The sequence below is a fragment of the Anolis carolinensis genome, chromosome 1 (assembly GCF_035594765.1).
Source record: "Anolis carolinensis isolate JA03-04 chromosome 1, rAnoCar3.1.pri, whole genome shotgun sequence".
Classification (NCBI taxonomy): Eukaryota; Metazoa; Chordata; class Lepidosauria; order Squamata; family Dactyloidae; genus Anolis; species Anolis carolinensis.
Genome location: NC_085841.1, coordinates 268,789,823 through 268,816,291, shown reverse-complemented (window position 1 = coordinate 268,816,291; position 26,469 = coordinate 268,789,823). Strand labels below are relative to the sequence as shown.

The window sequence follows — 26,469 nt, the reverse complement described above, 5'->3', positions numbered from 1 at the left end:
AATTGTCTGGTGATAATGTAGAAAAGTGAATAGTGGTGGTTAAAGAGCACATTCTAAGGATTATTTCTGTGTTTGATTTATTAAAATATTCCCATCCAAACCTTTTCATTCAACCCTTGTATGAACATATTTTCTTGGCAAGCTTTCATCAGAAGGGGTTGCCTTTGCCTTCAGGCTGAGGGGGAAAGGAAGGGGCCTGAGGCCAGGAATGGTGGGAGTTGAAGTTCAAAACACCTGGAGGGCCAAGGTTTGCCCAGGCCTGATCTGTCTCCTCCATCCATTTCCTATCAACTTGTCCATTCATTATAATTTCAACCAGGCCTGTAGCGGGGGGGGGGGGGGGGGGGGTTGTTAGGGGTTCAACCCCCCCCCCCGAAATTTTTCAGATTTAAAAAAAACAACCTGGTTTACTTATTAATTTTAACTGGTTAACCAAATACCCATGCTAAGTCTATGAGACGCAAAAAATTAAGATTCCTTCCAAGCACGATCTCAAGCAGATATTGACAGGCCTGTAGCCGGGGGTGTGGGTGGGGGATGGGATAGGGGTTCAACCCCCCCCTCCCGAAATTTTCAAAACCCCTCCCGAAATCTTTTTCTGGCCACGGCCCTGATTTCAACTGAAGGTGGCTTTTGGAGGCCTGGCTGTCCAGTAGGGGGTAGCAAGTCCTTGTTTGAAGTTCGCTCTTAGGGTTGGGCTCCCAAAATATCTGAAACAAGAAGAGCCCCAAATCTGTGTGTAGGAGAACCGAAGGAAACGGGCTTCTATGTTGCGGTTTTTATATAACCCGAAGGCGGCGGCTGGCAGCGAAACCGGGGCAGGCAGGCAGGCCAGGCCAGGCCAGGCAGGCCTCTTTTGGCAGCTGGCTTCCCATTCCTCCCCGCGTAACCGGTCCAACCACGCTGGCAGAGGGAGAAAAAGAGAGCAGGAGAAAGAAAGGCCTCCGATCCGGCGCCGTAGCCGCGATCCTGGCCGGGTTTTCCGCGCGCCGCCCCCCGCCCCGCTTTCTTCCTCCTGATGTGGTTTGGCGCGGAGAGCGGTGGCATTTCCTGCTGCGGAGACGCTCGGCCACAGCTGCCGGCTGGCTTTTGGGGGAAGGAGGGAGTGCCAGGGAGCCTGCCACTTCCCCTCCCTGACATCCCCATCGCAGGGTCCGGGGCTTGGCCACTGACTGCCCGGTGCCAAGAGGGAGAGGCGGAGGGAGCGAGCGAGCAAGCAACAGCCTGCTTGGACGAGGCAGCGCTTTGGGGAAAGTGACACTTGGCCGGAACCAGGAGGAGGAGGAGGGTCGGGGGCGTCCCCAAGGCAGCCAAGGAGGCGGGAGGGAGGGAGGGAGGGAGGGAGCGAGGCCCGCCTGGACCCTCCCCTCCCCTGCCCTTCCCTCCACGATGCTCCCAGCGCCACGGCGATGCTGCCCGGGGGACTGACTGGTGGTGGAGACTATGGTGAGGGGCCACTCCACCCGATGGGGAAGGCGCTGCTCTGATCGCCGGCCGGGATTGGGACCAAAGGGATCTCGGGCTGCTGGTGCTGCCTGCGAGCGGAGGAGGTAAGCAAGCAGCAGGAGGAGAAGGAAGGCGAGGAGGAGGAGGAGACATCTCTGCGCGCATTCGTGCGCCTTGGGGCCCTTCCACGCAGCCCCATGTCCCAGAATACCAAGGCACAAAGTCCCACATTATCTGAGTGTGGACTCAGATCATGTGGGACTTTCTGCCTCGGTGTTCTGGGCTGTGTGGAAGGGCCCTTGGCCGAGGGATGGTTGCGCCTCCTCCTCCTCCTCCCGGCGGGATTGATGTGGGCAGCCCCGGTTTCTGCGTGCGGGAAAGGCAAACGAATGCGCAGGTGCCCGGTTCTTTGGCTTCGATGGGAATCCAGGGCGCGCACACAGCTATTTCCCCAAAGACTCCCAGCAACCCAGTCTTTCGTTTCTTTCTTTCTTTCTTGGCGTCTTTCTCTCCTTCTTTCGAACCCGCAGGAGTCGCCTGATCCAATGTCTCAGGAAATCCGCGAACCCCAGCATACTAGGATTCCCCCTTTCGATTCCAAAGGGAATCAGTTAGACCTGCAGGAACAGGAGTCTAGGGTCTAGACCAGGCACCATCGGCCCTCCAGGTGTTTTGGACTCCAACTCCCACAATTCCTAACAGCCGGTAGGAGGGCCGAAGTTTGCCCATGCCTGGTCTAGATACAGGGAAGTCATGATCTGATATAGTGGGAATTCTCTGGTTCAAATTCTTCCTTATTTATTTATTTATTTATTTACAGTATTTATATTCCGCCCTTCTCACCCCAAAGGGGACTCAGGGCGGATCACATTACACATATAAGGCAAACATTCAATGCCTTAACATAGAACAAAGACAAAGACGGGGCTCCCAGCTGGCCTCGAACTCATGACCTCTTGGTCAGAGTGATTTATTGCAGCTGGCTGCAGCTGGTTGCTCAACAGCCTGTGCCACAGCTTGTTCATGAATGAACAAGATGAACTAATGAAGTGCAAAGATAGCGAAAGGGGATGTCTGGCTCTACAGCAGTACCTGTGAACCTCATGGACAACAAGTTAAACATGAGCCAACAATGTGATGCAGCAGCTTAAAAAGCCAATGGGATTTTGGACTCCCATCAATAGGAGTATAGCGTCTAGATCCAGGGAAGTCATGCTACCCCTCTATTCAGCCTTGGTCAGACCACACCTGGAATCACGCTGGGTCCAATTCTGGGCACCACAATTGAAGGGAGATGTTGACAAGCTAGAATGCGTCCAGAGGAGGGCGACTCAAATGATCAGTGGCCTGGAGAACAAGCCCTATGAGGAGTGGCTGAAAGAGCTGGGCATGTTTAGCCTGCAGAAGAGAAGGCTGAGAGGAGACGTGTATAAATATGTGAGGGGAAGTTATAGGGATTAGGGAGCAAATGTATTTTCTGCTGCCCTGGAGACTAGGACACAGAACAATGGCCTCAAATTACAAGAAAGGAGATTCCACCTGAATATTGGGAAGAACTTCCTCACTGTGAGAGCTGTTCGGCAGTGGAACTCTCTCCCCCCGGGCTGTGGTGGCGGCTCCCTCTTTGGAGGCTTTTAAGGAGAGGCTGGATGGCCATCTGTTGGGGTGCTTTGAATGCGGGTTTCCTGCTTCTTGGCAGGGGTTTGAACTGGACGGCCCACGAGGTCTCTTCCAACTCTATGATTCTATGATTACAGAATTCCATGATATTAAGGTTTTATGTCAAAAGAGAGAGAGAAAGAAAAGAGCCCGCCACCTGGAACACAAAGGCACCCTGGGCTTCTCTTCATCCTTTGCATTCACTGTTACTTTGCACTGAATTTAAAATATATATTTTTGATTTATTTATTATTTGCAAAAGAAAGAAAGAAAGAAAGAAAGAAAGAAAGAAAGAAAGTCAGAAAGAAAGAAAGAAAGAAAGAAAGAAAGAAAGAAAGAAAGAAAGAAAACCGTTGGAATTGAATGAATATAAAGGGGGAAGATCAGCCATAATAACAGTGATCAGTCCTGCAGGACAAATAGCTGCCATGTGTTGTGTGCTGCTCAGTGGATCAGGCAAGGAGAGTCCCAGTGCTTGCTGGAAAAAAGCAGGATGAAGATCACACCATGATTTTCATTTTTTAAAAAATCAGAAGCTCCCCTTTTCTCATATATATATATATATATATATATATATATATATATATATATATATATATTGTTGTTGTTGTTGTTGTTGTTGTTGTTGTTTTTAAACCGAATAGAGGGTGAGATGGAGAGGAAGCCACCCACTGTGTATTCTTCTTGGAAGTCTTCTCACAGAATAACACTAGAAAATACTGAGAGTATAGTCAGTGAAGCTAATTTATCAATGTGCAATTTATCTTATATACATTGTAAGCCTGAGGGCAAATTAACATTTTTTAAACCGCTCTGAGTGCCTTTATGGCTGAGGAGTGGGGTACAGATAAACACAGTACAATGTGTTGTCGAAGGCTTTCATAGCCAGAATCACTGGGTTGCTGTGAGTTTTCCAGGCTGTTTGGCCATGTTCTAAGAGCATCTTTTTTTTCCTGACATTTTGCCTGCATCTTTGGCAGGCATCCTCAGAGGTTGTGAGGTCTGTTGGAAACTAGGCAATGGGGGTTTATATATGTGTGGAATGTTCAGGCTGGGAGAACCCTTGTCTGTTTGGGGCCAGTGTGAATGTTGCAATTAGCCCCTTGATTAGTATTGAATAGCCTCTCAGCTTTAAGATCTGGCTTCTTCCTGCCTGGGCAAATCCTTTGTTGGGAGGTGTTAGCTGGCCCTGATTGTTTACTGTCTGGAATTCCCCTGTTTTCATAGTGTTGTTCTTTATTTACTGTCCTGATTTTAGAGTTTTTAAAATATTGGTAGCTAGATTTTGTTCATTTTCATAGTTCCATGGAGGACAATGCATTTTTAAAAGACAAATTGAGCAACTGTTTTTGTAAATTGGGGCCATTTACATGAGTGCACAATTGCTTGCTTTTTCTGACATGCAACCTCCACACCAACTATCACAACCAATGACATTTCCCTGGGAGTTACTTACTCTGATAGCTTGTTTGTTATCATGCTTCTGCTGAAAGTGATGTAGGTATTTGCATGGGTGGTTTTTTCCCTATCTGTCAAGGAATATGGGAACCTGTAGGTTATTTAAAAAGACAAATCTCCCCTGCTTTGTTTCATATCACAGTGCAATTAAAGCAAACCTCCTCAGTGCTTTAAAATACAACATGAAAATATAGCTGGAGATTGTGGAATGCAGCCCTGGAGGAAACAGTGAAAACATCTTTCAGATCCGAGGCCAAATGTTGCCAGTGGATTGTACGCAGGCTTTTGGGGGCCAGCGTAAGGCAAAGCACATTGCTATTTTTACGCACATTTTTGTTTCAGTTTGGGATTTGCCAGTGGGAGTGATGGAATGTCAGAAGGAGTCAGCTTTTTACCTAGCAACTGAGCAAGGAAGATTCATAACTGAGCCAAAGGTAGACGTAGTCTAAGAGTCATGCCTAATTGTTTTCGGCAAGCGGGATCTTCTGTAGGCCTTGATTTGAAACTGTTTGGCAAGTGAACCTAGTGTTGGCCTGTTCCCACATCCCGTGGTGAGGGTATATGTGTGTGAATGGGCCTGTCCAGATGTCTTTGCCTTTATCATCTGAACAGGGATGTTTTCATAATGGCAGGATCTGTTCCAGTTTTGGTTCCTTTGTTTCTTTTGTTTCTTGGATTAATATTTATATTTTAACACTGACCATCACAGTGGTAAGGAAGTAAATTGCATTAAGCAACTTAATGCTTTCTTCCACTTTGGCATCACATTGGAATCCCATCTTCATATTTTTGGCAATAACTGAAAACTAGTATCTGGTCCAACATGACATGGTGGAGCCATTTGTAGCTGAGCTGTTTAAACAGTATTATATTTTTCTGAGATCTGAGGTAGCACTCTGTCAAAATGGGGCAACAGCATCTGGATCTGACCCTGGTATAAAATGGTGTGGATCTGGGGCCATCCTTACAGTTAAGAAAGAGTTAAACAATGGTGCCAGGACTGATTCCCACTTCATCCAGCCCATCATGCTGAAAAGTAGAAGTATCTGTTTTTGCTTTGTTTTGGTCTTGGATGGCTTTATGTTTTGATGTAGCAAGGGAGTAATTGTTAAAGATTTTTTACAGGGTTTGATGAGTCCACAGGGACTCTTTACTCATGTCAAAGGGGGAATCCACTGCTCAGAGGCAGTTCAACCACCAGGCCAACTAGGCAGTTGCCTGTGGCGCCATCTTGTTGGGGGCACCATCGAGGCAACTCCTGTCTCCTTCGGCCTGCCTCTGCAGAAAATCATCCCAATGTTCTTAATGAGGGAATGTACTTGGGCCTTGGGGCAGGAATTTCATGGCAAAAAGAGTGGGTTGGGAACTGCAATGTCACCCACGGCCATACTTTCTCGGTACCTACAGAGGGAATTGCTCAGGTGACAGGTGCTGAGGTAGAGCAACTGCAACTGTACCCCTTGGGCTCCCATCTGGAAAGTGGTAGAGATGTTTATACCACAGTATCTGTCCTGGGTCCCTGCTGCCACCTTGTTATCCATTTCAGAAAACACAATATCTTGAGACATTATACAGCACTGCTTTTGTTCAGATTTCTTCAGCTGAAAGGCAACAGATCTTGCAAAAAGTGAGATAGGAACTTATGTGGGGCTAGTTGACTAACAGTCGTGAAGATGACTCACTGTGTTTAGAATCTTCAAAGTCAGCTTTCATGGTTTGCCTTTTGGGAAGCTGTATCTTCCTCAGTATCCATATCTTCTAAACATGATTCCCTATCTGGAGAAGATAAAGCATTAGTTCAACTCTACCTTGAATTTGTTTACATGATTGTAGTAATTATGGGTACTATTACAATCATGTCTTGCTTGTGGACTTTCCAAAGGCAACTGTGTGAAATAGAATGATGAGTTAGACTCAATTCTTGGTCTGTTCTAGCAGACTGGTTCTTATGAACTGAGCAACTATATTGCAATGAGGGAGAAAATGGCATCTCGGATATTATGACATCCTACCTCCAAGCTTCTGTTTGATCTTGGGGCCAGATAACTCTCTTAGTCTGATTAGTACCTCAGGAAGATCATTGAAATGGGAAATTAATATTCACTATTGCTGTGACCTGGAGATAACAGTGATGGTGAGCAAAAGCATGACATTCCTGCAAAGTTATTGATTCAGAAGAAAAGCAGCAAATGAATAACCCCTGTGTATTATGCATTACAGATCCAGTATGGTGTACTGATTTGAGCATTGGACCTTGACTCTGGAGACCAGGGTTCAAGTCCTCACTCAGCCATGGAAATCCACTGGGTGATCTTGCTAAGTCCTTCATCCTCAGAGAAAGGCAAAGGCTTTGAATTAATCTTTCTAGGAAATCCCTGTGATAGGGTGACCTAAGCAATGTCATAAGTTGGTAGAGACTTGGAAGGCGCACAACTCCAACAAGCCTTAACAAAACTTTCTAAAATTTTTACCATTTACCATTTTTAAAAAGAGTAAAAAATAGAGCTCCCCCAGAACTGCAAGCACCATCTCAGCCAAATTTTGATAATTTAATCAATATTTTTGATGTGAAAATGACGTAATCCACCAAAACGGACATCAAAATCGGACTCCCTAAGTTAAACTCCATAAGAAAAACTGAAGTTTAAATACAATTTGTGATGTTTCCAGGCATATAACAACTATGATAATTTGTGCTTGCTTTAAAAGTTTATACTTAAGTTCTCTTAAACTATCAAGTATTTGTGAAAAACTAGGTACCAAATGAAAGGTATTTTTATGTAGTTTCTAAAAATGTAATAATATGTGTGGGTCATAGATCTTGATTTTAGATATTCCAATTTAAAGTGAAAACATGTGCTTAAGAGGTTTTTCAAAATGCTGTATCTTTGATTCTAATCAACTTTTTTTGTTAAATTTGAACATGTTTATAGATTGTATTATGTATTTGTTTTTACCTCATGTAATTATCTATAATAGTTTTTGAAATATTATTTAAAAACACCTGAAAGTAGTCACGTCACTGCTTTCTTGCTTTTCCCCCTTTCAGAGCTCTCTCTTACCTTCTTGCTCCTCCCACTGGGATATAAAAGCAAGACATGAAAGCAGCTGTCGGTCATTCCAAATACAGCTGTCTTACTGTGTAATTGTCTGTTAGCTTGAGTTGCTGTTCTGAGACTTAAAGCCCTGTTAGTTGCTGTTTGTTTTTCCTTTCATCCACCTGACTCCAGAAGATGCCTAAATGTCTAACAAAGTAACTGAACGTTCATGGCAAAAAAGAAAAAGCCAGATATTGAAGACCAAGAAGGCAGCAGGTAGAGAACAATTGCAGCAGCTGGTACTAATGAAGACCCCAGAACATGCATACCTGGATAGTAGGTGAAAACTGAGGAAACTGTGGAAAATGAGGTATCTACTACTTGTTCACCAAGTCCAAGTCCTGTTCATATAAAGTCCAAGGCCTAACAATGACACAGCTTCTTGTCTTTGCTCCTGTTGCTGGTGAAACCCACTGGGCTGAGCGACATGATGCAGTTTTACGTTTTATTGAACTGTACAGTGTGGTGGTGAGAAAACTTGAAGAACTAAAAGAGAGTCCTCTATATAACAGTGAAACATCTTTCCAAGCTGGCCACCTTCTTTTAGCTGTTCTTAATGCTGAATTTGTAGTAACCATACACATCCTAAGTCTGTCATCATCCCTTCAGCTTAGTAAAATATTACAGACAGTAGATGTGAATATTTTCTGTAGTGTGCGACATTTTGACAGTCTCTTAGAAAAAGCCAGGGAGATGCACACAGAATCTGTGAAAGGATTTCAGGAGATCTTTGACACAGCAAGATCAGTGGTAGAGTCTATGGGTGGAGAAGTTAGGGTTCCTCGCAGACTTGTAAAAGCAACATCTAGGCAACTTCTCCAACACAATGGAATATTATAGGCTAAATGTGTACATCCCATTTCTGGACTTTTTCTGCAGTCAGCTTCAAGAAAGGTTTATAAGGCACAGGGAAGTAGTTCAGGAATGGCAAGGATTCCTCCTTATTAATTGTGACCATTTAAAATCCAACTTGAACAAGTGCACAGAACTTTACAATGAATGCCTAAAAGATACTGACACACTGATGGAAGAGTTTGACCTAAGATGTAGAAAATGGAAAAATATTACACCTGCAGAAAAACCATCACATGCACTGGAAGCATATCTTTGTGATAGGCAGTTTTTTTCCTAATATTGCCAATGTCCACAGCTATAAATGAAAGGTCATTTTTAACTCTTAAGCATTTGAAAACATACATAAGAAGCACGATGGGGCAAGAAAGACTGACTGGACACCTGAGTGTCCACTGAATTTTATCGATGGAGCCTGATTTCTGTCAAAGTGTATGACACAGTTTTCAAGTGCTTCCAACAGACATTGTGGTATTCTTTTATAATCATTAAATTAGCAATTAAGAGTCATTTTCAGTTTTTTTGAACTTGAAACTTTGTAGCTGAAATAGAAATTTGATTTACGAAGTCTATATAAAATATAGAACGAGTCATAGAATTTAAATATTTTGTGTGCTGTGGATCTATTCTTCATGATTTGCTTTAAAATGTTTCAACCCCCCCCCCTCCTTTTTTTGTTCTGGCTATGGGCCTGGTTATAACAAGCCAAGAGAATCTCTCCTCCCTCCTCTGGTTGTCCAGTATTGGTAATGGGAACATACAAGCAGGGCTGTAGCCAGGGCGGGAGTTAAAAAAAAACAAACCCTGAAATGTGTCAGGTTAAAAAAACCACCCTGGTTTACTTATAAAATGGTTAACCAGTTAAAATTCATGAATAAACCTGGCATTACGTTTTCAGGCTCCAAGAATCGTGAGACAGAAAATAAGATTGCAGCTGTTTCACAGTGTGGAATCCTACATTTTTCCCATTGTTTGTTTTTTCCATGCAAACAAAATGCATGCCTCAATAATATGTATGAATTCGGTATTATTGAGGAAACAGGAACTAATATTTTATATGAGCCTTTCCCTTAAAGTATCTCTAACTTACTACTTCACAAGGTCAAATTCTTCATGCTGTGTGTTTTTATAGAAGCTGTCCAGCACACTTGATATTATGCTGACATGTAGTTTCAAGGCATTTCAAAGGAAAGTTTTAAAATAAGAGGATTTTCCATCATCCCAGAGTGACCAGATTACTTAATTTAATCAGATGCTTGGGAGATTCAGTGAGTGTGAAAATTGTATTAGTTGTTGGAAAGTGTCTGAGTTTTCTTTCGGACTCTTCGGGGGCCCCGAGCTTAATTTGTGTTATGTTTAAACAGCTTGACTTGAACTTATGTCAACATTTCCACTGCACTTTTTAGTTCACAAAGCATTTGTAACCTGGAAACAAAACAATGCCCTTTCTTAGAAACAGCAAATCTATACAATGAAGGTGCTGTGGGACTCAGCTTTTGCCTTCTTATCTGAATTGCTTAATGCAGTGAGAGGATGTCGTGGGTGGTGTGAACATTCTAAGCTCTGGAGGTTCAGAGCCACGTATTCTTCAGCTTATCCAATCTCTTATAACAAGAACATGTACAGAAGCCAAGATCAATAATGTTATCTAGATGGAGTTTTTTCTTTTTTCTGAACTCCTTTGTGTCACTATAAATCTAGCCCTAGCCTTTTTTTGTAAGTTGTTTTCAGGCTGATGAAACTTTTCCAAGTATAGACACTTGTACCATCACTACAGTTTGTACCTTCAAAAGTGATCATTTTCTATCCGGTTCTCTGCGGACTGTAATGGATGGGTGGATGGGAATAGTTGCTTTTGGGACTGGGGACAAAAACTGTCACGTCTCCCGCATCTTTGTTCTTTCAGCCACCTGGTATTGTATTTGTGTGTGTGTATTCATGTATTAAGAAAAGCTGATACTGCAGCCAAATTTATATTTAGCAATGAGTTTTCAATAGCTGAAGATGTTGTTAAATTTCCCAAATCAAGATGTTGTTACAGTGGGTCCTCTGTATCTTCCAGATCTTGCTGTGGGTATCAAAATATGTGGATGTTCAAGTCCCATTATATACAGTGGCATAGCAAAATAGAAGCCATTATGGCAAAAATGGCAAAATCAAAGTTTGTTTTTGGATTTAAAAAGTATTTTCAAGCTGAATCCATGGATGCAGAATCTGTGGCTATGGAAGGCCAACTGTAGTCAACATATACTGACCAAGGCAAATGTCTCAAACGTCTCAACAACAACAAAACAATCATAAGGTTTTCATCACAAGGGGGTCAAGTGACAAACCCAGGAGTCTGTTTTATTCTGAGTCAAAACATAACTTCTCATTGAGCTTCATATTGTGAAGAAGTAGCAGCAACTGTCCTGAAGAGATTTTTTTTCTTTGGATGTGTCTACATTGTAGAATCAACGCAGCTTGACACAATTATGTCATGGCTCGTGCTATGGAATCTTGGGATTTGTATTTCAGTGAGGCACCTTCACTCTTTGGCAAAGAAGGGAAAATACCTCGAAAAACCACAACTCCCATGATTTCATAACATTGGCCATGACACTTAAAGCCTAGATGCACCCAGAGTCCATCTTGAAGATCCTGGCTATTCCTTTGAGATTTCCCATCCATGTTCTATGAATATATGAGTTGGCTTAGCTTCTGAAATTGGCTGTGTCCAAGGTTAGACACAGAGTTGCCAGGTTGTGAACTGTTCCTTTGCACTGTGGTGTAGGAGCAATAAAAATTGTCTGAAGAGGTTGTGTTTTAGAGTATTCTGTGTTGAAGTTTTCTATGACCGGACCTTTTTACACTGTATAATTATAGGGGATACTAGCTTTGCCCAGCCATGCGTTGCTGTGGCTTATGGGAATCATTTGTTGGCCAGGTGGAATAGCAGTGAATAACCTTGAAGCCGCAAAGCCTGACCGTTTTCTTCTTATGGGTTTTGTTCATTTGCAATCGTTTGTTGGTAGGTGTTAGCTGGCCCTGATTTCCCTGTTTTCGGAGTGTTGTTGTGTTTTCACTGTCCTGGTTTTAGAGTGTTGTAATAGTGGGAGCGTGGTTTTGTTTTTTGAATGTTGGAAGTAGTCTCCCTGATTAGTATGTATTGTCCTTGTTGCTTATAAGAAGGTAAAGGCTTGAGCCATCTTGTTGGACTCTCCAGGTGTTTTGGACTTCAACTCTCATAATCCCAAGTAGCCGGTTTGGGATTGTGGAAGTTGAAGTCCAAATGGGGGCCCATTTTGTCAGAGAAGCGCTTGAGGCGAAACTGAAGTAATGGCGCTGTTTGGTATTGTCTCCCGGCTCTTACATCCTCCCTTCCTCCTCCTGCCAGCGTGCGCGCTCTGGCCTTTCGGATGGGTCTGGCTGGAGGGAGGGTGGGAGGGAGGGTGGAAGAGCAGCAGAAGGGGGAGGGGGGCCCATTTTGTCAAAGTCATCCCTGACTAAATTAAAAGAAAAAAAGGTGTAAAAACTTGGAAATGCGGAAAGCTTCCCTGCACCCTTTACTCCTCTGCCTCCTCCTCCTCCACACTATGAAGGACTTGCCTGATGTGCTTGAGTTGGCCTGTTTCAAGTGGGGTGAGAAGCAATGCCGTCTCCCCTGTCAATGTCCTCCTCCCTCGCGTTCCATAAGCCACCAGCCCCGGGCAGTGCAGTAATGGTTTTAACAGTTAGGTTGGGCTCCACGCGCTGCTGCGTGAGCCTGTCAGTGACGTTGCTATTTCAAGGGTGGGGACTGCTCCGCATGTGCGCAGAGAGCAGTATTCGGTTTTGGGTTTTTTTTTAGTAATTTCCAAATGGATGTCTATATACAGTCCAGATGACCATGTCTTTTGTGGCCAAGTTTCGTGTGTTTTGGTTGTTTAGTTTTGTTGTTTACCTTAAAGGAGAAACTAACAGAACATTTTTATATATATAGATAAATGATAACCATGTTGAAATAAGAATGTCACATTGAGGCAGGAGCAGGTTTGTTTTCTGCTGCTTTGGAGACTAAGACACAGAGCAATGAATTCAAATCACAGAACAAAAGATTCCACCTAAACATTAGGAAGAGTATCCTGATGGTAAGAGCTATTCATCAGTGGAATATGTTGCCTTGGAGCATGGTAGTTTTTCTTCTCTGGAGGTTTTTGAGTAGATGGCCACCTGTCTGGGTGCTTTGATTTTGTGTTCCTGCATGGCAGAATGGGTTGTCCTTGTGGTCGCTTTCAACTCTAGGATTCTATGCTTCAATAACTTCCATGGAAAAGTTAAAACTCTGTGGCTCATCCCACATTTCTGATGCACTAGAGCCCTGAAACACCTTTTCACCACAAACCACACTCTGTCCAAGTAATCGAGTAAATAAACGTTTATTAAGAGAAGAATATATAAAAATATCCAAATCTAAAAAGGATAATCAAAGTTCAAAACATTAATTCCAAGATAGCCAAGATTCCAAAATTCTTTCAAATATGGTCTCAAGAGTCAATCTACAGATATATCCATAAACATGATAGCATGAATCCAAGACAGGCAACCTATGCCACACATGAAACTCAAAACAGGAACAAGCGTAGAAACTTGAATACATGAATCCAAAAACATAGAACCAGGAACTGAGAGCTGTTCACCTGAATACAACATTGCTCTCACAAAGGATTATACCAGCAGAAAATCACCTAAAAGCCCCCATTCCCTCCCATGACATCATTCCTCACACACCTGCTTTTTCTTTCCTTATCTCTAAGCCACTGGGAAAAGCGAGTCTGTCTCCGTGGTACGCTCTGCCTCCAAAGTTCTAAGTACCTTGATCTTGACAAATATTCATCTCCCACATTTCTCTCACCCTGCACTTCTGGCAGATTCTCATGAGAACTGATATCGCTTTCTCCAGTCTTATGAGAAATGCCAGGAGATTCCTAAACAACTCTCTCCAGACCACTTCTATTCTCCTCTGGGTCTTCTGAATCTATCCCAGCATCCTCTTCCTCATCCTCTGAGCACTCAGAATCTGACCAGGCTACAACAATTTCATTTGTAGCACCAATGTTGAATTCAGCTGATAGAGGTTTCTGGCATCTGAAAGACTAACACAAGTCTTGGCACCAACTATCATCATACTCATTTGGGGGGGGGGGAGTAATGAAGAGTAAAATGCATTTCCTTTTGTATTAGCCTTGGATGAGCAGAGAGCCAATGCACTCTCAAAATGGGAATGTCTTTCCATCTCTACTCAAAGAATACAAAATGGGGCCCTATGCTGAAAATCTCCTTTGTTTTATATACGTGTAGTTAGTAACATCACTAGGGGAGTGCGAACTGCACTGGGTGCAGAGAGGGTGACATCAAAATAACTATTAAAAATCATTGCAATCTTTCTGTCATTTTTTAATGAAAAATACCTTGGCAGTTAATTTCCGTAATCTCAGCTTACATTTAGTATATTAATATAACTACAAGGCTAAAACGTTATGATGATTTATTTTGTAAACCTTCTAATGACAGTGTGCTCCAGTCAAAACTGTCCTTATTATACAATTACAATGATGCTTCAATTCATGTGGTTTTGTCTGCATGTGCCACAGGCATGCACTGTTTTCATTTTGCTGGTTTTTTATTTTTTCAATTTTTCTGGTATTTTAGTTACAATATTGTGGCATGCTCAGTAAGGGAGGAAGTCCATGGGGGTGACACCATAAGTTACCACACTGGGTGACACTGACCCAAGTGGTGCTACTGCCTGTATTATTGGTGGTTTCGCAAACTAATCCCATCCCATACAGTCTTGTTTGTATTTACACCAAGGGGTTTCTTCACTATTGTATCAAATGTATGAGGTTTGGGATCATAAGGAAGGGAGGAGTTGTCTTTCATGTATGCAATATTCTACTCATGCCATATATTTGCTTTTTCCTTCAGAGTGTGATGCCGCAGACCTCTGGAGTCTGCAGAAATGTGGTAGATAATTTCAACACCTCATTTGCTAGAGGTTAGCTTGGAGTAGGAGCCTATTTCCTGTTAGTCATCACGAACAATGTAGTAGAAGAAAACAATTTCTTGACATCTTGAAAATTGCCTGCCAGGTTACTCTGAACTCTAAATCTGGTTACTTCATGTTGTTTGTTTTTGAATCACTAGGGGGGAAGTGGGATGTGACCCTTCAAGAAGGAGTATTTTAACATCTTATCAGAGGTTGGGTGTCAATGGTAGATAAAGCAGCTGTGTGATGCACAACATTCCCGAAAGTCTGATTTGAAAGGCTTGCTGGAATTAATAATGGACCAGCAGGTTCATTTTGATAAGCTGCTGGCACAGATGTACACACAAAATAGATTTTCCTTTTATGAGATGAATCCCTTGATCTCTGCCAAGCTGATCTTAAAGGGAACGTGCACAATGCGATTCCTGCTCCATGCTTATATTGTGACACACAAGGCTGTCCAGCTTAAATGAAATGTCAGTTGTCGTCAGTCTTTTCTGTTGACACTGAGCTCTGTAGTTTTCCCGAATATAATAGGGTTCAAAATTCAGTGCCTCCTGACCTGCAATTGTTATGATGACAGATGATAATGCTGCCAGGGGCTATTGGTCAAGATGGCTACATAATCTCACCAGGGCCGTTAGACTGGAGAGGCAGTTGATTAGTCAAGGGAATGTTTTGTGTTTTCTCATCTCGTGAACGTATTCATTCTGGATATGTATGTATGTTCCTCCAAGTCACCTGACAATATATGGTGTCCCTGTAAATACTGAGAGATGATTTTGCCAATTCCTTCCTCTGAAATACTGCCTAGAGCAGCTGGTATTCATTGGCAGTCTCCCATTCAAGTGCTAAGTAGACTGAACATCTTAGCTTCCAAAATCAGACATCTGGTGTGTAGGGCATTTAAGATGGTGCTTCATAGCAAGAATCAATGCTTATGTTTTAGCACCTAACTACTACTGGTTAATGGTCCCACTTAGTGATCTTCATTTTAGATTCCCCCAGATCCCTCTGATTGCAATCCCATACTTACCTATGCATATGCATAATACTGTTCACTGTAGCAGCAATTCATGTATCTGAGGTAGGTGCTGTCACACAGGAAATATTATGCAAAATCTGCTGCTGCTGTTGTTGTTGTTGTTGTTGTTGTTGTTGCTGCTGTTATAGCCTGCTTTTCTCTCTGAGATTAAATATTGTACAGGTTGAGTATCCCTAATGCTTGGGATCAGAAGGATTTTGCATTTTTTCAGATTTTGGAATACATGTATTTACATACACATACACACGTGCGCGCACGCACACACAATATTTTGGAGATTGTACCCAAGTCAAAATATAACATTCATTTAGGTTTCTTATATATACACGTTGGTCTGAATGTAATATTATACAATATTTTAAATAATTTCATGAATGAAACAAAGCCAAGGTGTCACTATCTCAGTAATCCATTTCAGATTTTTAGAGTATGATTTTATGAATCTTCACATTCTCCTTCTTTTCAAAGCCTCATTTTCTTTCTTTTTTTAAAAACCTCCATTGTGTTAGCACCAAGAGGGCAAGGTGAAATCTTCTTGTTAGTCAGTGCAGTAATCATTGAGGTCATGGGACCATCCCTTTGAGCTGTTTCTTGCCCCTTCCTTCACTCCTAAAACTGCTATGGAGTTCCCAAAGATACACTTTAATGGCTCTTCACTTAATTAAAAAAAATCACCAATTGTGAATTTATTTATTGAAATTGTGAAACTATAAAATGAGAGAGGAGAAAGAAATCTAGTTTGATGATCTAGCACGAACATATGGAGATCATTATTTCTAAAGATCCATGCAAGGACTTCATGGTAGTTGGATGAGCAGGAGTCTGGAGGAGTGGAACAGTGAGCCAAATTCTTACCATACAGAGTTATAGCAATATGATTCCACTTTAACTGCTATGGCAACATCCTATTGGAATCCTGGGGGTTGCAGTTTGCTGAGAAGCACTAGAGCTATCTGGTTGAGAATCCTAAAAACCCTTCCCTAAACTGCAAAGGATTCTCAACCAGATAGCTCTAGTGCTTCTCGCCAAACTGCAACCCCCAGGATTCTAAAAGTTGTAGCCATGGCAGTTAGAGGGGAATCATAGTGCTATATTTGTGTATAACATGAAAGGGATCCTATGTGTTAATGGACATAGGATCCCCAGGGTTGCCTTTGTGCTTAGGAGAAGATAAAGCAGGGGGAGGGGGGAGTAGAAGGAAACCAGGAGATGTGAAAAGGAGGCAAAGGAAGAACTACGTAGGAGACAAGAGGATGGTAGACTTGACCTGACAAGTTTGGAACCAACTCATCCCTTTCTAGAATGAAACACTGTTCACTAATCGCAATAATCTGAGACGAATGAATCTTTGATGATTAATCTTAATCCTTATGTGAAACTCTGCTTACAAAAGAAACTAATATTTGGATTAATCACAGTTTCCATAAGAGACCATAGTGCAAGGAAAAACTCGAATAAGAAGCAAGCTTGCAACATTGTGAACTAGAACAAGTGGATTGTTTGACTCATTAACAGTTAAACTAAAACAAGTCCTTGTAATTTGATTTTCTTTCCTTTTCAAGAGAGATTAGTATAATGCTCTCATCATCTAAATGATCACATAAGAACATGAATAGATTATGTACTGCTTTTAAAATAAATGATCACACATTCACAAATATAAGTGAATGGGGCATATTTTTTTGCACAAATTTCTAGGCAGTTTACAATTCTTTTAAAAAATTGTGCATGTTCAGCTGTTAAAATAAATAGCAGAAGAAAGTCATAGAGACACAACTACTAATGAAATATATGCGGGAAGAACAAACATAAATGTTTAAATTTACTTTTGGAAGGCCCAGCAAGGACTTAATCTCTGGGAGGAATCATTCCTAAAATATAGAAGCTGGGCTGTTTGGTGACTTAAAAGTTTTTAAAAAAGGAACACTGGCAAAGAAACGGTGCCTACATCTAAAAGTACAGTTTCTTGTTAGGCCACGTGGCATTTAATGATGCAGACATTTTTAGTATCTTGTGATTGAAGATAATGGAATGGTTCACTTGCAGCTCTGCTACAAGTGGTTAGAAATTAAATTCGTGAGCCCAGCCAATTGTGCCAGTGAGTAGGGAAAAGGCTTGACTGAGCAAAGAGTTGAAAATTCAAGACAGGCCCCTGTGATAGAAGTATGAATGAGCAGTGTCACATTTTGTCAGCTGAAAACCACAGAAATGTAGACCTCAAAGACTCCTAGCAAAACAGATCTTTCAGCCAGTGATTGGACAATGGCTGACAAAATCCCATTATTTTATCTCAGTGTGGTCTGAGGTTGTAAATAAATATTGGAAATAAATAAACCTGGAACCGTGTTTCTGTTTCAAACCAGACCTTTCTTAAAAGGGCATGTATAAGACTGAAAATGTATGTTAAGGATTTTTTTAAAATGCTTACAGAATATTTTAAAGCTCTTGTGCTGGTAGATAGAGTTTTCCTGTGGTATACCGTAGATAGTTCTGCCATTAGATTCTATCTTATTTCACTAGAAACTACATCTTAGAAACCAACAGCTTCTTCAGAGTAGTGTTAGGTTTGCCAGTGCAAGCATATTATTGCTTCCTTTCTGCTCCTTAATTGGTTTTTTATGAAGCCTTTTGGCCCTGAATATTTTTCCTTTCCATGTATTTGATTCCAGGATAGTAAGTGAGGGAGCAGCAGGTTTGGCTCTGAGGCATCAAAATGCTGACCTTTACACACACTTTTTTTCTTACTTCTGCCCCTCCATACTAGAATGGTTGGTGGCTTTTCAATACACCAAAAATACAATGCGCACAAAAATATCTGAAGTACCTGCTTAAGATAACCCCGTTCTTATTTCTATTTTTTTTATTTAGCTGTTTGAAAACACTTTTCACTATCTGAAAAAAGAATGTTTGCTGACCCAAAGGTCTGACAGACAATTATGACAGCCAACCTCTATTATGTCCCTCACATTTATACCCTGGTCTCTCCTGCCTTGTTTTAATTTTCTGTTTGACCATAGCTGTAAAGAAGTGTGATGTTTTGATTTATGGATGACATGTTTATTTGATTTTGTTTAAACAGTCAGGTTTGGCTATGTTTAAAATGGTATGTATTGGAGTTGATAATACAGGAAGGTAACCATCTTAGCATTCTAAGGCAGGTTACCCTAGCAACGGGGGCGGAGCCAACCGCTGTTTGAAGGAAAAAGGAGGGAACATTTTAAAACCCAGTCAGTCAGTGAGAGTCTGTAATGGTGAAATTACAGTGAGGACTGATTCTCAAGTGGAGGATCAGGGTGGCTCAAATGAGGGAATTTGAGTCAATTCTAAAATAAGGTGACTTATTTTAGGGAGTCTGTGATTTTTAGTCACAGGGAAAAGACTGGTTTCAGGTTAAGGAAACCAGGGAGGCAGACCTCTAGTAGGCCAGACTAAGCAAGTTAGGTGACTTGTTTAGGGTTATTTATAGAGGCTGTGGATTAGGGGGAGTTAATCCCAGTGGATCCAAGAGGATCAGGTTCTAGTTAGTTTTGGAGAAAGAAGTATTTTGAAAGTTGTAACACCTCACATCTATTTGTAACCGTTAATCTAAGTGCCTTTAAGAAGTTATTGAAACCACTAAGCTTTGTACTTGAAATAAACTTGTTTTGTTCTTCAAACCATCTAAGTCTCTGTCACACTCATATTCTAAGTTAAGCAACGTCACCATCAAAAGTGAAATAAATAAATAAAGCTTAAAAAGAATAAGTATCCTCTGCCTGACATCTCCTCCATTTGGTGGCAGCGAAGATAATTAAATATATAATAATATAATTAACATCATCAACAAGACATCTTTATAATTGGTGGTAACTGTGTAGTGGGAAATAAAAGATTCCATTCCTGTCACCTCACACACCTGTACAAATTGGTGGCAGCGGTGGGATCAAAAGGATTCCATCCCTGTCACATCTGTACAAATTGGTGGCAGCGGTGGGATCAAAAGGATTCTTCCCTGCCACAGTTCTTTACAATAGCTTTCCCAAGTCCATAAAAAATCATGTTCCTTTATTCACCTGAGAAATCTGTTCAACATGAGCATATGCATTTCCAAATTTAGTTAGGAGATGGTCATATGTAACCTGAGTTTTGAAACTTTACTTTTGGGAGCCTACAGTTACATGGAGTCTTCAATATGGAAACTATAATCTGTGTGTAAATATGTAGGTAAATAAATGGGAATGAAGCATTTTGTGTATAAAAACATTGTTTCTTTCCACTAATTTGACTAACCTGTTGAGGTGCTTTGGAGAGCGCTTCCAGATAGTGTCAAAATGTGAGTTTTAAAAGTGGGGCAAAAAAATCCCGGGACTGGACAGCAGAAAACACACAGACTTGTCCATCCTGGGAAATGTTCCCGCACCATCCTCACACCTTCCTTTGTAGTGAACCAAGATGGAGGGCAGGTGGGGCACATTCAACGGAATTTTTAAAAAAATCTCTCCAAGATGTATTGTACCTCATATGCACTCATGCTGAGAGCTAAAGTACACACAGGCAGGTTTCTTATTATCTTCACCAAACCTTAATTCAAGCCCTGTTTAATAATATAAAGATCTAAAGAAAGGAGTGGTTGCAGAGAGTTGCTTTCCAATTGTGCTTCTCTTCAGACACCAGTGTGTCCGTGGCTCCATTGTTTAGCAGCCTGATCAGCTGTTTCAGGCTTTTAGAATGTGTCCTCACATTGGGATGGGAAGGAAGTCACATTTTTTGCATGACTGCAGGGATATACAATCATGCGAAGGTGTATATTTTTTGTGTGGAATCAAGTTTTAAGTGCACTTTTAAAAATGTGCTTTTCACCTGTTAACCCAGTTCCACCCGCACTTTCCACAAACTTCGTTTAGCTACACAGAGACCCCTTTTATCCCAATTAATTCCGGATTTTACTGTATATGTAAAAGGGCCCTAAGTGAAAATTCAACAAGAAGTTCAACCAGTTGGTATCAATTGGTTTTGAAAGCAAGCCAAACAAATTCAAACAGATAGCTGTCTGAAATGGGACAGTATGTTGCTCTAGTTATTTTTGCTTTAAAAAAAAAAATAAAGTGTTTCTTCTTCACACGCTCTTTTAGTTATGTTTTTTTTTCTTCTCTTCCCATCCTTCTTTCCTTTTTTTTGGCTACACGAGTGTTGGAATTCTACACCTGCCAGTTCTGGCATTCATTTATGAATTATTATTATACTGAGATGTACTATCATAGAGGCAGTCTGCCAATTGCAGCAGGTTTGGGAAAAAGCTCTCCCAAACGTATGTCGTCCCAGAAGGATTGGGAGTCAGATTCTAGGCCAATCTCCCAGCCTTTCCTAATGTCATAATAAATATGATACCTCCAAATCCCTCTCCTCCTTGCAGCATAAATGTTCTGTGAGTATCTGAAAGTAATCATCCCAACATAATCATGTAATCATGACCAAAATAAACTTAACAGTATTTCAGTGGGAGACCCCAGCGGCACATCCAGTACAACCCCCGGCTGCCATGCAGGAAAAGCATAATCAAGACACCCCCAACAGAGGGCCATGCAGCCTTTGTAACAACAACAACAAACAACAGAAATCCCAGAGGCCATCCAGTTCAACCCCGTTCTGCCATGCAGGAAAATGACAATCAAAGCACCACCTGAGCAGTCGGAGGGAAAAAGGCTTTTAGGGGTGAGGGAGGTGTAGGAAAAGGCTTGTGGTGGCAAGGGGAGCATGCAAATAAAGAACAAGGAGCACACTTTGAGAACTGCTGGTCTAGAAAGAAGAATTCAAGTTGTTCCTCAAAAAGCTGTGGATGAATCCCTTTTACATAAAACAGTTTTATCAGCTGTTTTCAGGATTATCATGTAGAAAACCTGAAGACTAAAAAGGGTGTTTAGGACAATATCCAACTTAGTAACAACTGTTTAGCTTTCATTGCACTTATTAGAAGTCTTCTCATTGGCTTTAGCTGCAGTTAAAAGGGTCCCTGGAATGGAAAGCTATAAATTCACCTAACTTTCTAGCAGGCTGTGGACTTCAGTGAAATAACACAACTGTTTACTAATTATACATATTTTTTCAAAGCCCTATACAGACTTCTTATTGAAACAATTAGTCTTTAAACTAGCCAAATGAGGCATAAGGACTATTATTACCTCCAGTTTAGGGCTGTTCATCTTCTGAAGTACAGCCTGAAGCTAACTAAGCTGGTAAAGATTCTCTTCAATGCTTTGCATTGGGAAAAATGTTTCTGCCGTGCCTGCGTCTTTTTAAAATGTGCAGCAAGTTCTAATAAAGGTAACAGAAATCAGTATTATGGTTTGTGTCAGGCTATTATGTCAAAGATGCCAGATGCAATCCATTTTCCTGTTTCCTGTTCCTCCTACAAACCTTTCAGGCTTCTGTTACAAGCAATTAGAAGAACTAATTTCCTCCTGGTGGCAAAATATAACAAAATTCAATTTCTTGGGACAACTCCAAAGTATAACATACATTATTCAGAGCTTCACTGGCTTCTTCACCAGGCAAAGGGGCTAAAAACCATAAAGGATAATAAAGGTGATGGTATGAGAACCATAGGACTATATTCTGCCTCAGAGGTTACTCTGTTGTCAGTTGAGATGGTACTAAGAGGTTTCATTGCAGATAAAAAGTACCCCACCTTGGCTATGTGAGTACTAGGGGCAAAGGGCAAGAAAAGACAAGTAATAACATTTTGACTCCATTAGCAGCAGAGAAGTAACTTGACTTCTTTTGATCCAGCTATCCCTTGAGATCCACTCTTAGGCTGTAGTACAATCAACGTTGTGGGCCCTAGTCCCATTACACTGCTGTTCACATACTAAAATTACCTCCAGTAAGACCATCTTGTATTTACTCTGTTGCTGAACTGTAGTCCTTCACATTCAGAGGAAGAAATTCCTCTCAACGGATTTCTGCAATAGATAGCTACAGTATGTGAGAACATACAAATCCATTTGGAGCTATTTTTGCAGAGCAGGAAATCTAGCCATGGAAGAGGAAAAGAGAAGCTTCAGACAGAGACTAATAAAATGTTCTTTGGATTAAATTAGTTACATTTGGGATTCAGCTGACGTACTCACCACTGGAATGATCTTTCCCTTGGTGAGCAATCAGTTTTAAAAGGCAGATCATATTAATCTTTGTTCATGCCTTCCCTTCTTACAGATCACATTGGCAGCACTGGTGAGAGTGGAAAGCTAGGCAGCATACCCAGTTCTCCCCTCATACCCCATCCCAGCCAGGCTGTAATTTGGAAGAATCTGGTTTACCAATGCGAATTAGTCTATTGTGTGCAGAACAAGGTCGCCTCGCTGGGTATCTCTGCCTTCTCTGTATCTTTCCAGGCACCATTTTCCCCCCGGGGCATTTCATGCAATTCCTGCAGAATCATTCTCGGTTCACTTCATATTTAGGTTATACGTTTCTAGTGCTATCGGATTGTTGGGTATATAGAAAATCAATTTCCTGTTTTTATACGCAGCAGGAGTTTTAAAAAAATGTTTGGCAGCCTATTGTGGCATTAGCGATTTTGGATTTATGCTTTTAGATCAGCGTCCTTCTAAATGTCAGTATTTGTGGACTCCTTTAGAATAGCACATCCATGTCTTATGAATGATAACACAGCCATTTTTCCCAATGGTGGTTTTTTTTTTTTTTGGTCTTCTTACTAATACAGTGAATATTTAACTGGTCTGTATTTAACTAAGCACTAGTCTGAACTATCCAGTAGCACAAGGAAACAGCATAAGAAAAAATAAAAAAGACAGTAATGAAAAGTTTTTATTTTTCAAAATAGTAGTGAGAAGATAGAATGATATGGTAATACAGATGGTTTCAGTTTTGGTTCGATTCATTTGTGAGAACAACACATATCTTTTGCTGCTAGGTTTTAGGGTACCCCATTGTTAAATCAAGTTGTAATTAGCAAAGAAGGTTGCTAATTACAGACATATAAGCTGAAGGTTGTTAATTACAGACAAAATCCTGGGATGGGCAGCTGGCAGAGGTTAGTAGGTCTGGGGAAGCCACACTTACTGCTGTGTCTCCTACAATAAAATAAAATAAAAATGCCTACAAATAACCCACAGTTCTCTTTTGGAGAAATAAGGGGCATGTTACCATATTTTTGGCTTCCTCTGGATCATTTATGAGGATGACATCTGGGGACCTTTTTGGGAGAACTGGGTTTTTTTTTAAACTCCAGGAGAGTTTTTTCCAGAAGAGAGCACAGGAACCATATGGTCTTTGCTCACTTTTGACTTAAACTATTGTTTGTGGTCTCATGATTTCAATCAAATGCAAGTGATGAATCTGCAGTTGGCACAACTGCAGATATTCAGCTTCATGCTTGTGCTTTCCTGACACGAACAAGGCCACCAATGGGTCTAGATAGAGAAAAATTAGTCCAAGGTATGATTGTGCAATGATATAAAATCCTTTGCCTTAGATAAGCCTCTCTGAAGATGCTGGTCGATCGAAACATTGTAGAAAGAGCAAAGCAAATGGAGTGAGCCTCTCTTTAAACAAGTTGGCATTTTATGTTTTAATGGGAAGAAGCAGTGTGAAAATGTCAAATTCTTTGTAAATGCCAGGTCTGTAGTTTTTTCACTTGCATAGTGGGTGTGGTTCAAAGAAGGAAATAGATTTTTGAAAGTCCTAAGCAAATGCTAATGCAACCTCAACTAGGCCCTGGTTTTCAGAAACAGACGCTCATGTTCCTCAAAGATCTTTCCTGCTGTGTACCTTCAACTTGACCTCAACTTATCATAGGGCTTTCTAAGCAAGATTATTATGAGGCGGTTTGCTATTGTTTACCCCTTGGTGCGGAGAGTGTGTGACTTGTTCAAGATTACCCAGTAGGTTTTTATAGCTGAGTGGGGATTCAAACTCTGACCTCTCTGAGTCCTAGTCCAGCCCTTAAGCCACTTACATACAGGCCAACTTGTTTGAACATGTGTTTCTTACTCACCCAGAGAACATTACAAAATCACCCTGTTCTCCCAAATCTAGTTGTTAATGTGTCAGGTCAAGTTTACAAAAATTCTAGAACATTCCACAGCTGCCAGCTTGACAAATAAAATGCTACACTTTGGGGAATTTGAGTGAGTAACCACATATTTTGTATAATGTGGGCTGCAAATTGCTAGTACAAAAGACCAGAGATCCATCCTTTTGAAATGTCAGGCCTCCTATGCTTAAAATAGGCCTTTTGTCTTCTGTTTTATACATACTGCAGACGTTTGTTTTTTTCCTTTAAGACATGCATTGTCCATGGTGCCACAGAGAACAGGCTCGAAGGATAAGAACACAGTTCATTTTGAAAGGGCCAACGAAGGCCAGGCATGCCTTCCCACTGCTGCAGACAAAGAAGGCTTTAAATGCAATAGACAAACTATGGTGCAATTGGGCCATATAGGTGACGTTCAAAAGATTTTGCCAGACCAGTTATTCTGAGACCATAAATGTATCCATGCATGCAGTTTGGTCTAGAGAAAGAGAGCAAGATTAATACTATGAAACCAACATAGCCATAAGTGGAAGAGGGTTTCCACTTTTTGTTTCTGCATGATGTGCCACCCTGGTCTTTCAATGAGCTTTTGCTGTGCAGGCTGTGCTCTGATAGGTCAATTGGATATTCTTGGGACACTCGATTACTTCCAATGTGGAGATGTAATTGTTCTGCTTCTCTGTGGCTCCAAATGGTGAAGGTGTCATCCAAATATCTGAACCATATAGTGGTTGCTATTTCCAGGGCTTGTTTTTAGCTGCAAGGCTATTCAATGCTAATCAAGGTGGCCAATTGCAACATTCACACTGGCCCCAAACAGACAAGGGTTCTTTCTCCCACCCTGGACATTCGACAGATATATAAACCCCACCTGACTAGTTTCCAACAGACCTCACAACCTCTGAGGATGCCTGCCATAAATGTGGGCAAAACATCACGAGAGAATACTTCTGGAACATACAGTCCAGAAAACTCAGAGCAACCCAGTGATTCCAACCATGAAAGCCTTCAACAACACATAAAGGAAACTCTTCATGTGAACTGAGTCACCATTTGTAGGAACTCTATGCCTCCTTGACTGGGAACCAAAGGACTACATTCAGTGTTCTGTATGCTGCAGGATTTCCCCCCATTCTACATACATTTTGTGGTAGATCGCTTCCATAGACTCACAATGATGTGTGATCTTGTGCATCATCAGATTGATGCTCCAGACGCTAAAGAACAAAGCAATGCCACCCAAAGAGAAAATTACTGCCACTTGCTGCGTACACTAAGCATTTTGTGCCTTCCCATGGGGCTGGCTGGATCCTAGCTTTTGTTCTAGACATACAGCTGTGTGGATTATATACAGCCGGGATCTTTTGTCTTGATGCTTTGAAGCTAGTTCATATTCAGAACAATGACTTTGGCATGAGCTGCATTTGATTTAATTAGCAACTGGCACAGTGGTTGCCTCAGCAAATGCTACTCCTTATGAAGACTTTTACATGACTGAGCTATTCTCTATTATTCTAAAATATGATATTTTCTAGAAAATGAGTTCCTGGGAGAAAGGAGGAATATGATTCTGGAGTGCCTGGGAGGCCAGGCAATGATGTGTGATGAAATCTTATCTGTCATTGATGAGTCTTCTGATACCAAAAGCTTTAAAACATGTGGATGCCTTATTTCTTTTGGTATCTGGAAGCCTGACTGTAAAGAGAACACAGCTCTCTTGGATTACAAGATCATCAGGAAAAGGTCAAGAAAGCTCCCAGCAGCTGACTTGTCTGAGCAATCTGGATTTTCTTTCATGTTTCCCCCATTGTCTTTGTTAAGGGAACAGTTCATCTCACCCATTTTTCCTTAATTTTATTAATATCTCATC

General features: G+C 41.3%; 1 protein-coding gene across 2 annotated transcripts in view; it reads left to right on the top strand.

Moving 5' to 3' along the window:
- osbpl5 (oxysterol binding protein like 5) overlaps positions 1-26,469 on the top strand; it is a 200,660-nt gene that overhangs the window by 36,434 nt on the left and 137,757 nt on the right. Inside the window, exon 1 of one of the 2 annotated variants that reach the window (XM_008107692.3) lies at positions 798-1,550. The exons of the other annotated variant lie outside the window; for it this stretch is intronic. The gene's annotated coding sequence lies outside the window, so the exon portion shown is untranslated. Of the gene's footprint in view, positions 1-797; positions 1,551-26,469 lie in introns of those variants that run through there. 2 annotated transcript variants of the gene reach the window in all.